At 45.2% G+C, this 13,437-nt stretch overlaps 1 protein-coding gene across 1 annotated transcript in view; it reads right to left on the minus strand.

The window, feature by feature from the left end:
* The window catches only part of LOC147692387 (cytochrome P450 2A13-like), a 977,490-nt gene that overhangs the window by 777,858 nt on the left and 186,195 nt on the right, over positions 1–13,437 (minus strand). The gene's annotated exons all lie outside the window — the stretch shown is intronic.

Consider the following 13,437-nt stretch of genomic DNA (forward strand, 5'->3'; position numbering starts at 1 on the left):
GCATGCGATTCATACACATAGCAAAAAACGTGTCCGTCTCCATGACAGTCGATAGCCAATGCTTGCGCCCGGCTTGGTCAGTAATTGTACGACACGTCTTTTGAATATTCCCCCGCGTCCATCTCCATGACATTCAATAGCCAATGCGCGCACCCGGCTTGGTCCATAAGTGTACCATGCGTCTTTTGAATACTCTCCTGCGTCCATCACCAGGACAGTCAGTATCCAATGCCTGCGTCCGGCTTGGTCCCTAGGTGTATGACGCATCTTTTGAATACTCACCGCGTCCGTCTCCATGACAGGCAATAGCTAATGAGTGCGCCCGGCTTGGTCCATAAGTGTACGACGCGTCTTTTGAATACTCACCAGTGTCTGTCTCCATGACAGTCAATAGCCAATGCGTGTGCCCGGCTTGGTCCTAAGTGTATGATGCATCTTCAGAAAACTCACCCACGTCTGTCACCATTACAGAAAACAGCCAAAGGATGCCACCCACAATATTTTGGCAGAGACTCAGGCGCTTTACAGCAGACAAACAGCCTATCATACAGTATATGAAATCACATTTCACACTTCATAACATGTGTGTGTACATGGCTTCACATCTCATATTGTAGAAAGCAAATTGTGGCACACACTCCCTGGATATGCCGTGTTTCAAAAACTATTGTGTGTGATGCACATCACTATTGTGAGTGACAACTTTGCAGATCACCACCTGAGGCCTGTACAAATTTCCAGGTGCCCATTGTGTGAACACATGTTACATATATCCTGAATTACAGCTGAAATGGACTGTGTGTAACAAGGTGTTCCTGAGCTACATTTGTGAGGTTAATCCAGAGTATTTGGGGTATTGTGCTACGCACATGTGTCTTATGGTATACAGTAGATGTATATTGTTTCCACATCCATCTGATTATGGCATGTGAGTTGCTGTTGTGTCTGTGTGTCACAGACATCCATGTTTGCCATGCAAATTAATCTGGGAGCACTTCATGTGTGTTTCATGCGTGTGATGGTATGTGTACATCAGACGTTACATGATGACAGTGTCTAAGTGTCATTACTAGTTTCCTGTGTGTGGAACGTGCAAACACCTGTCATTTGGACAAAACATACATCCTCATTAGTCACAGCGGTGTGTGTTTGGTATGTGACATTTTTCCAGATGTACTGTGACCGACCCCGTAGATTGTTCAGAGCACAGCACTGCACTCATTGTGTAGCAATCTGGAGCATAAATGTTAGGTGAAGGGCACATAGCTGGCATATGTGTCCATGCTCAACAGCACACACCTGACTTAATTGTGTCTTGCTATGATGTAGAATGTGATATTTAGCATGGTCATTGCCACATATGTCGGGGAACTGACAAACTTTCTTTGATCACCTATGTACCCAGGAGACCAGCTGTCCACAGACCCTTCCCAGACATTGCAACCATGGCTGAACATGACTGCATCCAATGTTACCGTTTCACCAGACCACTAACTGAGGACGGCCATATCCATCAGCGTTGACCCTTAAGGTGAAGGTGATATCAGCCCTACATTTCTGTGCCACAGGAACCTTCCAGTACACTGTGATTTCTCTTGGTGGGATGTCCCAGACAATGTTTAGCAGTGTGCATCGCGATTTTTTAAAGGCAATGTTGTATTTTCTGAACCCGTACATCCAATTCCCAACACCACAACAATTTCCTGACATAAAGAGTGACTTTTATGCACTGGGAAGGATGCCACATGTCATTGGCTTCATAAATGGGACACATGTGGCTTTGGTACCACCACAAGCACATGAGCAGACATACAGGAACAGAAAACATTTTTACTCCATCATTGCCCTGGTGGTGTGTCTGCCGGACATGATGATATCATATGTCTGTGCACGTTTCACCGGTTTGGCACACAACGCTTAGATCATGAGGAATAGCAGGATCCCACAGATGATCTCACAGCTGCCGAACCAGTGTGCCTGGCTTGCAGGTGTGTAATATCTGTTTGCCTTGTGTGCTTTTTTTATCTTGGAATTTAACTGTCTTTTCAGACCCATGAGGTGTTTGTTTGTTTGTATGTAGGTGACTCCGGATACCCCAACTTGCCGTGGTTGCTGACACCACACAGGAAACCTGTTACACCTGCTGAGATACATTATAATGAAGCACATGTGCAGAACAGACGAGTGATAGAGTGGACATTTGAACTAATTAAAAGCAGATTTCGCTGTCTGGACCGGACAGGGGGGTCTTCCAATATGCATCCGAAAAGATGTGCAAGATTATCATTGTGTGTTGCATGCTACACAACCTGGCAGTGCAGGAGGAGTAGCCTCTCACCCAAGATGATGACTACCAGCAACCACCAGCAGGGGAGGATCCTGCCCAGGGTCATGTTGCCAGAGTTGATGAGGGTGAGAGGGATGTTCGGACACAGCTCATCAACAACTTTTTTTGCTGATTGTGAGAATACAGTGATGAGTTGTCTACATTTTCTATTTGCCTGATATGTGTATGTAGTGCATTTGTGTGGCTGCATGATACTCATCATGTTCCTTGTAGTTATGCGTCCGTGGAGTTAGTATGTTCGCCCAAACAGTGCTGACATGATTCCTAGGATCCAACAGCCGTTTCATCTTGCTGAGACCGAGGTGAAGCGACTGTCCGAATCGTGCATTGTACTCGATCAGTCGAAATACAGGCTCCATAGCGCGGCACGATTCGGCTACGAATGAGTGGTACGGACACGTTTGGGTACCAGAAACGATTCGGTTGGCGCATACACGATCTTCACATCGTACTTGGTAGTTCGGACCTGTGTACGATTCGGTCATAAACCAAATCCGATTCGGAGGCTTTCCGAAGAACATCAGAATCAGGCCCATATTGTTATATTTTGTGCAATATTATTTATATTGTAAATATAAATAATATTGTTAAGTAAATAAATAATTTTGCAAAAAAATATATTTTTAACATTTATAATTTTTTTTACTTTATTAATAATAAATCTTATTTGTTTTATAATATTTATTATTAGAATTTTACATTTGAAAAAATATCTTAAACAATTTTTTATACATCACTATTATTAATTACTATTTTTACAATTTATTTTGTTAACATATGTGTAATGTACATTGAGTGTAATAAAGAGAAATTTGATTCTCTTTTAATCAAGGCAGCCAATTTTCAAAATAAGGGGGTCATTACGATGGTGGGCGGGCTAGAGTCCTTCGGCCACCCAAGCAGTGGTCCCGCACATCAGATTACGATGCAACCGCCACTGTCGCAGTGGCATCCTGCATGGTTAACATTGTGGCGAGTGCTGCTGGCTGTAGAATCGTCCGCAATGCTAAACATGTAAGACGTGGATTTCACTGCACTACGTGGCAGGCACCATGCGGCGCCTGGCACTTATTGCAGTGAAATGTAAGGGGGTACCATGTGTACCCCCACAGTGCACTACCACCCACCAGAACAAGCGGGCCCCCAATGGTGCCCCAAATGCATTCTCTGCCAGCCTTTCAATGGCAGTTTACCCACCACAGAAAGGCTGGCTGTGTCCAGAGTCGTAATATTGGGTACGGTGCCTGCTAGGCACCACCACCATTTTACCAATGATGACCCCTCTGCCAGCCAATCTGAACAATTGCCTGTGGCGGATCGGTGGTGGGCGGTCTTTATGACCGTCCGGAGTACGGGAACGATTCCCCCTGCCATCGTAATATGGCAGGGGGAAAATTGCTGTCCGATGGCAGAGGCCCGCCACCGCATGAGTGGCGGTGGCGGGCCTTCCGCCATCGTAATCAGGCCCTATGTTCTATATTGAAGGCTATCTATGTTGTTTTAGGTCATTTCTGAGGGGAGAAGCTTGTGGTTGGAAGCTGTGTTGCATTGTTTAAGGTATGTTTACATTTATTCTTTTAATCTTTAATTTAGGCATAGTTTACAGGTAGTTAAGTAGTATATAGTGTATGTAGTGTTTGAATTTTATGTTTTTGTGAGGTTTAGGTTTTTGTTTTCCATTTACAAAAGGCGGTTAGTTTGTTCTTCGGTCTGTGATAGAGTTTGATATATATGTTTAATTATGTTTAGAGTATGGTGTTAGTGGTATGTTTGTGTGTATTTTGAAGTGATGTTAGGGTATATTTATGCAGAAGGGATTGTTTTGTCAACAGATTTTTATCAATTGGAAGTTGCCCTTGGGAGAAGTATGGGATTTCTTTTAAAGGAACTGTGTATTAGTTTCTAGTAAACTAATATTTATTGTACAGTTCCTTTATTATTGGGGTGTTTCTGGAGAGGTTTTTTTTTTAATACATTTTTCGGGATTTTTATGGTTTCAAGTCTATGGAGCTATTGCTGGTGGATTATTTTTTATACAGTTGTATTTTTTCATTTTTGGGGGGAATGTTTGACTAACTTCTGGGAATATTCTACATGTAGATTTATTTCTGGAAGTTTGAACTACATTTCTTCAGCTACAAAAAAGTAAGTAATTTTAAATTATTTATAGTGGGAGGGAAATTTAGTTTTTGTAATTGTTGGTGCTATTTTTATTGTATAAAATATAATTATCATGCCAAATAATTTTTTTAAGATATTTTAAATTAATTGACAAAATTATTATATTTTTGATGTTTGAAAAAAAAAATTCAATTCACTAACTATTTTGGAATTATGATTTTTTTGTGTTTCTGTTTTATTTTTTTGAAGTAGGGTTTTAGCTATTGTTTCAAGATATTCTAGCCCTTCAGTGTTTGGGTAGAGTCTTACTTTGTATTGTAATTACTCGAACATTTGCTTTGTTTGTTTGGTTAGTTTTGGGCTAGCTAGGATACAGACTGTTCCATTCTTTGTTGATGGTAGCTTTGTTCTTTTTGTATTGATCGTAATAATTTATGTAGGGTTAGTTGGGTTCTGCCTGTTGTGACTTGGAAAGTGTTATGCCATCCTTCCACAGAATTATTAGTATTCGCTTCTTTGTTTAGGGTACTGTTATATACATTCTACCTTGGAATGTGGTATTTGGGCTGTCTTCTGTTTCCAGCTCTGAGTAGCCTTCCCACCCAGGTATCCTTGAAATAGTCGAGTAGGGGGCTTAGTTTTTTTTCATTTATTTGATATTAGGGGCTTTCTATTAAAAAGTTGTAGTGTTCTGCTACATCATTGATTGGGACGTATGATAGTGCTATTAGTTTTTTTATTTTATATGCAAAGTTGATATTTGTTGCATATTCTACACATAGGGCCCGATTACGATCTCTCTGGGAAAGCCCAACGGCCGACTCGGGACCGTAGAGCTCTCCGGGTGAATCGGGCTCCGGGTTTCCGAGCGACAGAGTACGATGCAATTGCGTGCTGACGGACTCAGGTCGCTCAGAGTTCCATTGAAGTCCATGGGACCCTGTTGTACATTGTGTACATAGGCTCCCATAGAGAAAAAAGGTAGGTCACGGAAAAGGGTGTCCCCTGTCACGGGGATGCCTCAATGCCCCCGCACCGTGCATACATGTGCCCAGTGACAGTTTCGTAGGGCTACGGATGAAGGGGGGTCCACTGAGCCACACCACTCCAAGTGGAGTGGTGTGGCTCACTGGTTAGAGGCGGCTGACCCTGGAGCAGAGGACGGCCAGGGACCAGGGTTCAATTCCCGACGCGGCAGGGTCGTGGACCAGGGTCAGCAGACTCGATAATTCTCGCCTAGGTGCCTACTCTAACTAGGGATCACACTCGGCAACTCTGGGCATTAGCTTGCCTCATCCCCACAACGGCCCCCCACATACGCCGGGGATGCCTGGTTTCACCCTGGAGATACCCAGTAGGGTCCATCTCACACGGAAAGCCAGGACGGGTTCCCCAGTGGTCTACAGTGCGGAGATACCCCATGTGGGGTGATTCATGCGCTTTACAAGACTTCATTACATTACATGGGCCCCCAAAGTACATCTCCGGCAACCGCAATGTCTCGTCAGGAGTGTGTTTATGTAACTGACAGACATGTTCATTGTACTTGCTCGCTCAGAAATCGGCCCAATTGCGTAGTGCAAGTCAGACATGTTAGTGTCGTCCGGAAGGCATCGCTGACAGGTACAAGTCGTTTGGAACACAAGGTCGTACTTGCTCGCTCATACAGTGGTACGAGTCGTTCAGTAAACGGGGCAGTGAGTCAGGCTTGCTCTTGACAGATGCGGTTTGTAGCCCTTCTGAGTGAGATCGTAATCGAGCCCTTAGTGTAGATTTTCGGAGGTCTCTCCATATGCATTAGTTGAAATGTGGTAGTAGCAAGCTTGTATTGCTGTGTGAGGGTAGTTTTTTAGTATGGCTTGTATCATTGACTGTTCAAAGTCAATGATCACTTTTTGAGGATACTAATTATTAGTTTCTTACTTTAGTTAAGCGTTCAATATAGGTGGTGGTTTGTTTGTTTGGTAACAGGGCGGAAAAAAAAGGATGGCTTGGGACATATTTCAAAAGTTCCATCCATCAACTATGTTTTACAGTTCTGTAGTTTAAGTAGGTTTGAGGGAATTCCAAATACTATTATTCTTTTTTCGTTTGATTTATTATCATAAAGAAGAAATTGTTCTTCATTATGAGTTATAGTGAGTTCAGGGGGTATTTCTATTTCCCTGAATGTTTTGGGGGCAGGTGGGGTGGTAGTAGTTGATTTCTTTGTTCTTGCATTCATCCTTTTTAATGATGAGATTGAAGGCAATTTGGCCAGTAACATGTTGTGGGTCTCTTGGGAGTATGTCTTTTAGTATTTCAGTGATAGGCTTTTGAGAGCTAGTGCTAGTGCCAGCTTCTTTTAGAGTTTCTAATGCATTTCAAACTTCTATTTCAGCTATGTTAGGGAGGTGGTTATGTTCTCTAACAAATATTACAGTTGTTTCTTTTATTGTGTGGGTGTAAACATATCCCATATAACATAATAAAAACGTTCCTTTCTGGGAAGCAATGAATTGAGCCCCTTCAGTCATGGTGATGTTTCAAATGCTAAGTAACCCTGGGCAAAGCACTAGTCTCGCATAGTTTGCGCTAATTCGCACTACGCGAACTGCACGTAGCACAGTGCAAACACGCGTAGCGTAGCATAGTGCAGCAGTAATTTTTTGCTTGCTCGTGGTCCTCAACATCCAGTTGCCGATCGCGACCGTGGAAAAAAAACCTCCTGGCCAGATTCTCAACGTGGGGAGATCAGGTTTCTCATTGCGAGGGGTCACGTATGCTCGCGATCGCTCAAAGACCCTGAATTCCGCTCCTCTTTGGGGAAGGCTATCCTCACATATTTCAAACTTAATGAAGGTACCGCCAGCAATGCACTGGTGGAATGGGATGCCCTCAAACAGGCAGTCAGAGGTTGTTGTCTGGGGCCACTTGGAACATACGCAAACAGCTAACGATATCACTGGCTCGTTTGGAATCCCACCTGCTCCAATATGAACCAGAAGGGGAGGGAGAAGGCAGACACTCAGGCCACCTAGAAAACCTTTGGGCACGACGTGCAGAGCTACTGGAGCACCTGCGGTGCCATAATTATGCAGCTCACACGGCCCGTACACATGCCACAGCAGCTAGAGCGGGCCGCCTACTCACCTGGCTACTGAAACAAGAGAGCAGCCGCATCCCAGTCGGAGCCATACGCACACCAGAGGGGCCCCTAGTACACACACAGCGCAAGATCCACAAGGTGATGACAGCTCACTACGCACAGCTATACCAATCTAGGGGACGTTGCTCAACCCAAGGTCTAGAGAGATTTTTGGAGTCTGTCCAGTTACCCACAGCAACAGAAACCCACCAGGAGGGACTCAATAGCCCCCTTACCCTGGAAGAAATTGGGGAAGCGATCCGATCCACAGCATCTGGGAAAACGCCGGGGCCAGACGGCCTGCCGGCTGAGTTTTACAAGGCTTATTGAGACCTCCTGGTACAGCACCTCTACACACTCTACAATACAGCCCTGGATGGGTGCACACTACCCCACTCGATGCTAGAGGCCTACCTGATATCTCTGCTAAAACCAGATAGAGACCCCACAGCCCTGGGATCTTATAGACCCCTGGTGCTCCTAAATACGGACTACAAGATATTCGACAAAATACTAGCTGAATGGCTGGCGCTGGTAGTTCCTGAACTGGTCCATGGCGACCAGAATGGATTCGTACCAAAATGAAACACGTCTCTGAATCTGCTACAGTATTTCAGAGTGGCGTCAGACGGTGTGCAGATGTGGCCTAGAGCGGGATGCCTGGTATTGGACCTGGAGAAGGTCTTTGACTGTTTGGAGTGGAGCTATCTCTTGGCGGTGCTGCAGCAATATGACCTGGCCTGGAATTCTTGCAGATGTTTGACCTGTTATACAAAAACCCCACAGTTAGGATACGGCTGGGACCATACATATCCAATGCTGTACCGATTTGCGGGTGCACAAGGCAGGGGTGCCCGCGGTCGCCTCTCCTGTTTCCGCTAGTGATAGAGCCCCTAGCGGCATCGCTGAGTGCAACGATGGGAGATGGAATATCCCTAGGTGATGCGTTACACCAGGTGTCGTTATACACAGATGACCTACTGATCTACGTGAGAGACATAGACAACATCCCACCCCAACCCCAACTAGCACGTACACTGAACGACTTTGCTGCCATATCAGGGCTTAGAGTAAACGCTACCAAGCCCTGTATTTATGCATTCGGGGAGGGAGACCAAGACCCGGGCCATATTCTATACGGTGCAAGGGTGCAATGGAGGGAGGACACCTTCAGATACCTGAGAATCCAGATATACCTCCAACCAGCAGACCTTTTTGATGGTAACCTAAGAAAGGCCTTAACAGCAATCAAATCACAGATACGCTTCTGGAACACGCTCCCATTACCGGTCACTGGCAGAGTAGCACTATCCAAGATGGTGATACTCCCCCGTCTCCTGTACTATTTTGCAAACCTACCCCTATATGTTCCGACAACCTTTTTTAACACACTCACTAAATTGCTCAGGGACTTCATCTGGGGGAACGTGCAACATAGGCTAGCACTAACTAAGCTATATCTTCCTACTGACCAAAGGGGTCTCGCTGCGCCTTGTTTCGAGCACTACTACCTGGCCGCACAGCTACAGTGGATAGCCCGCTGGCTGTTGGACAAGGGCCGCGAAGACACTGCGATCATACTACCTCCACAATCCTTGGAGCAAATCACCAGACTCTTCCATCCAGCCACCCAAGCTAGACCTTCAACACCGCTCCTTCTGGCAGTGGTGTACCAGTGTTACCGCCTAACCCTATACCTCACCAGAAGACTAGTCCCCTATGCCCCGGCGATACCAGTGGAAGGTTCCCCAAGTGGCCACGGGGTACTCGCATGCCATGCACTCACTGAGTGGCGCGCAGCCGACATACAGACATTGGGAGATCTGTACCAGGATGGCATGCTCATGCCATTTGAATCTCTAGTGGAAGGCATGGGACTACCACTGGGGCAGTTCCTGAGACACCGATCACTAGTTGCTACACCAACTGCTCGATGGAGGGATATGACCACTGAGCCGTGCCAACACTTCACAATACAATACCTTCATGTCATGGGGCGAGGCAGACACTTGATCTGTTGGTTTGTGGCGTCACTCTGAACACATGCAGTGATTAGTCTGGACCCGCTTCGCCGCAAATGGGAAATGGATCTTGGGCGGCAGTTAGCGGACAGGGAATGGGAAAAGATCATAAAGATCATAAAGAGTCCAGTGCGGATACCCAGAAACATGCGGTTTCAAAAAATCCAACTGTTCATAATCCACTGGCATTGATCCTTCTGTGCCCGCCAATTACCACCCTATCTCCCTCCTTCCATACCTCGCTAAGGTCTCAGAGGCCCATATCACCAGGTCCCTGAGCTCCTTTGTGGAATCCACAGGCTGCCTTGCTGCCCGCCAGGCGGGCTTCCGCCCGCTGCACTCTACCGAGAAGGTAGTCGTGTCGGTGATGGATCAACTGAGAGAGGGTATTGATATTGGCCGGCCACAGGCTCTGGTCCTGTTAGATCTGTCCGCCGCGTTCGACACGGTGGACCATGACATCTTGTTGACCCGTGTCGAAGCGGCGGGCATTGGGGGCACGGCCTATGCCTGGCTCCGTTCTTTCTTGACGGACAGGGAACAGGCTGTCCATCTTGCCAACTTCACTGCTCCTCTTAGGAGGGTGACATGCGGAGTCCCCCAAGGCTCCTCCCTGTCCCCCTTGCTTTTTAATTTATACATTTCACCCCTCATTTTTTCTTTACAGCAGATGGAGGTCCCGGTGTTCAACTACGCCGACGACCTCCAACTTGTTTTCAACCTTTCCTCTTCCCCTTCCTCAGCTTCTAACTTCCAGAAGGTTATGCTTTTTATCCAAGGGTGGATGAACTGCAACCACCTCAAATTAAATCCGGACAAGACCAAATTGGTCTTGACGGGGGGTGGTTGCAGTCCCTGGTCCCCTTCCTTCTGGCCCTCTGCCCTTGGCCCTCCCCCTCTTCCTGTTTCCAAGGTTAAAACCTTGGGTATTTTCATCAATCCCATGCTTACCCTTCACACGCAGACCAACGCAGTTGTGTCTGCCTGTTTTTTCTCCCTTCGGATCATCCCAAGGGTCGCCCGCTTCTTCTCAACTGCTGCACTCAAGCTCATCCTCATGGCCATGGTGCTTTCGCGCCTTGACTACGGGAATGTTATTTACAACGGTGCACCGGCCTACTTGCTCCGTCGGCTCCAACAGATTCAAAATCAGGCGGCTCGCCTGATTTACGGACTCCCCAGGTTCAATCACACGACCCCCTTGCTGCAGTCCCTCCATTGGCTCCCAGTGAGGGAAAGGGCCCTTTTCAAGCTTGGATGCATCACCTACCAGGCCAGATCAGGGACCGCCCCCGTTTTCCTGTGCGAAGCCATTTCCCCTTATCTACCTTCCAGAGAACTCCGTTCCACTCATATGGCCCTTCTGTCAGTCCCTCGTTTCAGAAAACAGAAGTCCGGTGGTGCCAGATTTGCAGTGCTGGCTCCTTCCTTCTGGAACTCACTTCCATTTACTCTTAGGATGTCATCTTCCTACCTGGAATTCCGTAAGCATCTTAAGACCTTTTTGTTTTCCAGATCTGCAGCTGTTTAGCCCTCTTCCCTGCACCCACTGGTCTTCTGCTATTTAGCTCCATGAAACCGATTCTGGTATAAGAGCGCTCTATAAATATTTTAAAATTCAAATTCAAATTCAAATACAGAGCATACCTTACACCTGAGTTAATCAACAAGTACTTCCACCGTGCGGTAGCAGCATGTCCCTGCTGTGCCGAAACAGGGGCTGATCTGATACACATGCTGTGGAGCTGTTGTAGGCTACGTGAATATTGGCACACAGTCAGTGAGCTGCTTCACACAGTGAGCTGCTTCATACATGCCGCTTCACACATGCACGGGACGCAACATACCCTTTGAATGGACCATGTATTTATTACACCATTTCCGTAGGGACCTGACTAGAAAGGTGACATCCAGATTCCTAGACTTGGAAATAGTGGTCCCAAGCGGCTTCTGACTAAGCGGTGGAAGGCCCAAGACCCGCCACACATACAGGCATAGAGACATTCGCTCTTAGCATGGGCCAAAGCAGAGGGCATAGTCATCCTAAGGGAAGAAACATTGGGGATACGGAAAGAGCCCAGGTGGGAGGGAATCCTTCAGACATTACAGCAGACAGGGGAAGGTGATCTGGAGGGACAGCCCAAGAGGGGGAGGCATGGACCTGTAGTGAACACCGAGAGGCCAGTCAGTAGACAACTGTAAATCCCTAGTTGCGCATGTGCCATCCGACGCCCTGGGTGGACTTAGCTGCAGTCGGTGAGCCAAGGCAATTGTTGGGTTAATGACAAGCTGTGAGATAACGAAAGAGGGGAGGGGGCAGTGGGACAATTAGTCACATAAATACCGGTCTAAGCTGCTGTGTTTGGTTTTGGTTTAAGTTGGTTTGTTCTTGACCACAACATCTGTTCACAAGGCAAAACTAAGCGATCTGAAAGGACTCTATAGAACTCATCAATAGAACCATGCAATTCTTGTAATGTAACCTCTACCCTTGGGAAATGGACTGTACGTTGGGGGTAAATTTGTCCCTGCGCGCTTGGTGTCAGAAATATACATGTTAGGCTCAAATGCCCATCGGATGGTAATGTTCCCTCAATGCTGTTGGATGCTCCACTGTATAGATGGTTCTCACCGAAACGTGTTGACTTTCATATATGTGTAAAATCAATAAAACAGATTTAAACAAAAAAAAAATTAAGGTTTGGTTAGAGCTTTTTTTCTTTCTATCTTTAAAAGCGTATAGTTTATTATTTGTAAATTATATTGTATTTAAGGTTAAATACTATTTGTTTCTTTCATACATAATGTTTGAAAGAGTAATTACTTTGGTGTATTTAATAATTTTCAAGGTAATATTTTTTAATATAATTAAAATATGTGTTATTATAATTATTTAATATGTTTTGTGTGTTATTGATATTGTTTATATTTTTTTAGGCATGTATTGCGTTGGTATAAATATTTGTATAGTGTTGATATTTTATTTTTGTAGATAATTGTGTTGTCTATATTTTTGTTATCGATATTTGTGTTATTTTGTATGCTTGTTTAATGTTTTCAATATTAATTATGACAATATTTTATGTCTCAATATTAGTGATATCGATGTTAATGTTTGACAATATTTTATTGTCAATATTTGTGTATTTTTTTAACTAAGTATACAATATGGATATTTATGTCATCAATATTTGTGTGTTGATAATTTGGTAGGACGATATTATGACAGTGATCCTTGGCCACACACCATCACAAAGGTTTTGTTTGCATCAACTTCCAGCGTACATTTGACCGTAAACTCAATATAATGCTCTATTAAGATTTTAAGTCCCCATGGTGTCCTTGAAAGCAAAACTGCAGCATTAAGATAAGCTAATGCTAAAATAGAAGCCTTTTTACCATAGGGGCATCCAAGCGTTTGGTTATAAGGGCCTCCTCCAGCCCCGTAACATGCAGTAAAAACAAATGCTAGTGAGCACACATTCTTGTTGCATCCCCGACTCTGGACTGAAGGAGTCAGTACAATCTCTTTTTTCCACAAATCTCACAACATCCTAGAGATCATAATGGAGAGCCGGTAAAAAAAATGGAAAGCCCCTTTTCAACCCCCAAAGCCTCCAGCTTGTCCCACAGGAGAGACCATACTACACAGTCAAATGCGCAGGAAAGGTCCATTAAGAGTAGAAAGATGGATCCCTGCTCAGCAATGGTCATTTATCACTTGATTAATGTTGAGGCATTGTTCCAGTGTCCCCAATCCTGCACGAAACCTTTACTGCAATTTTGAGAGATCTCCTTTTTCCTCAGCCCAAGTAGCCATC

This window comes from Lissotriton vulgaris, chromosome 9 (assembly GCF_964263255.1).
Source record: "Lissotriton vulgaris chromosome 9, aLisVul1.2, whole genome shotgun sequence".
Classification (NCBI taxonomy): domain Eukaryota; kingdom Metazoa; phylum Chordata; class Amphibia; order Caudata; family Salamandridae; genus Lissotriton; species Lissotriton vulgaris.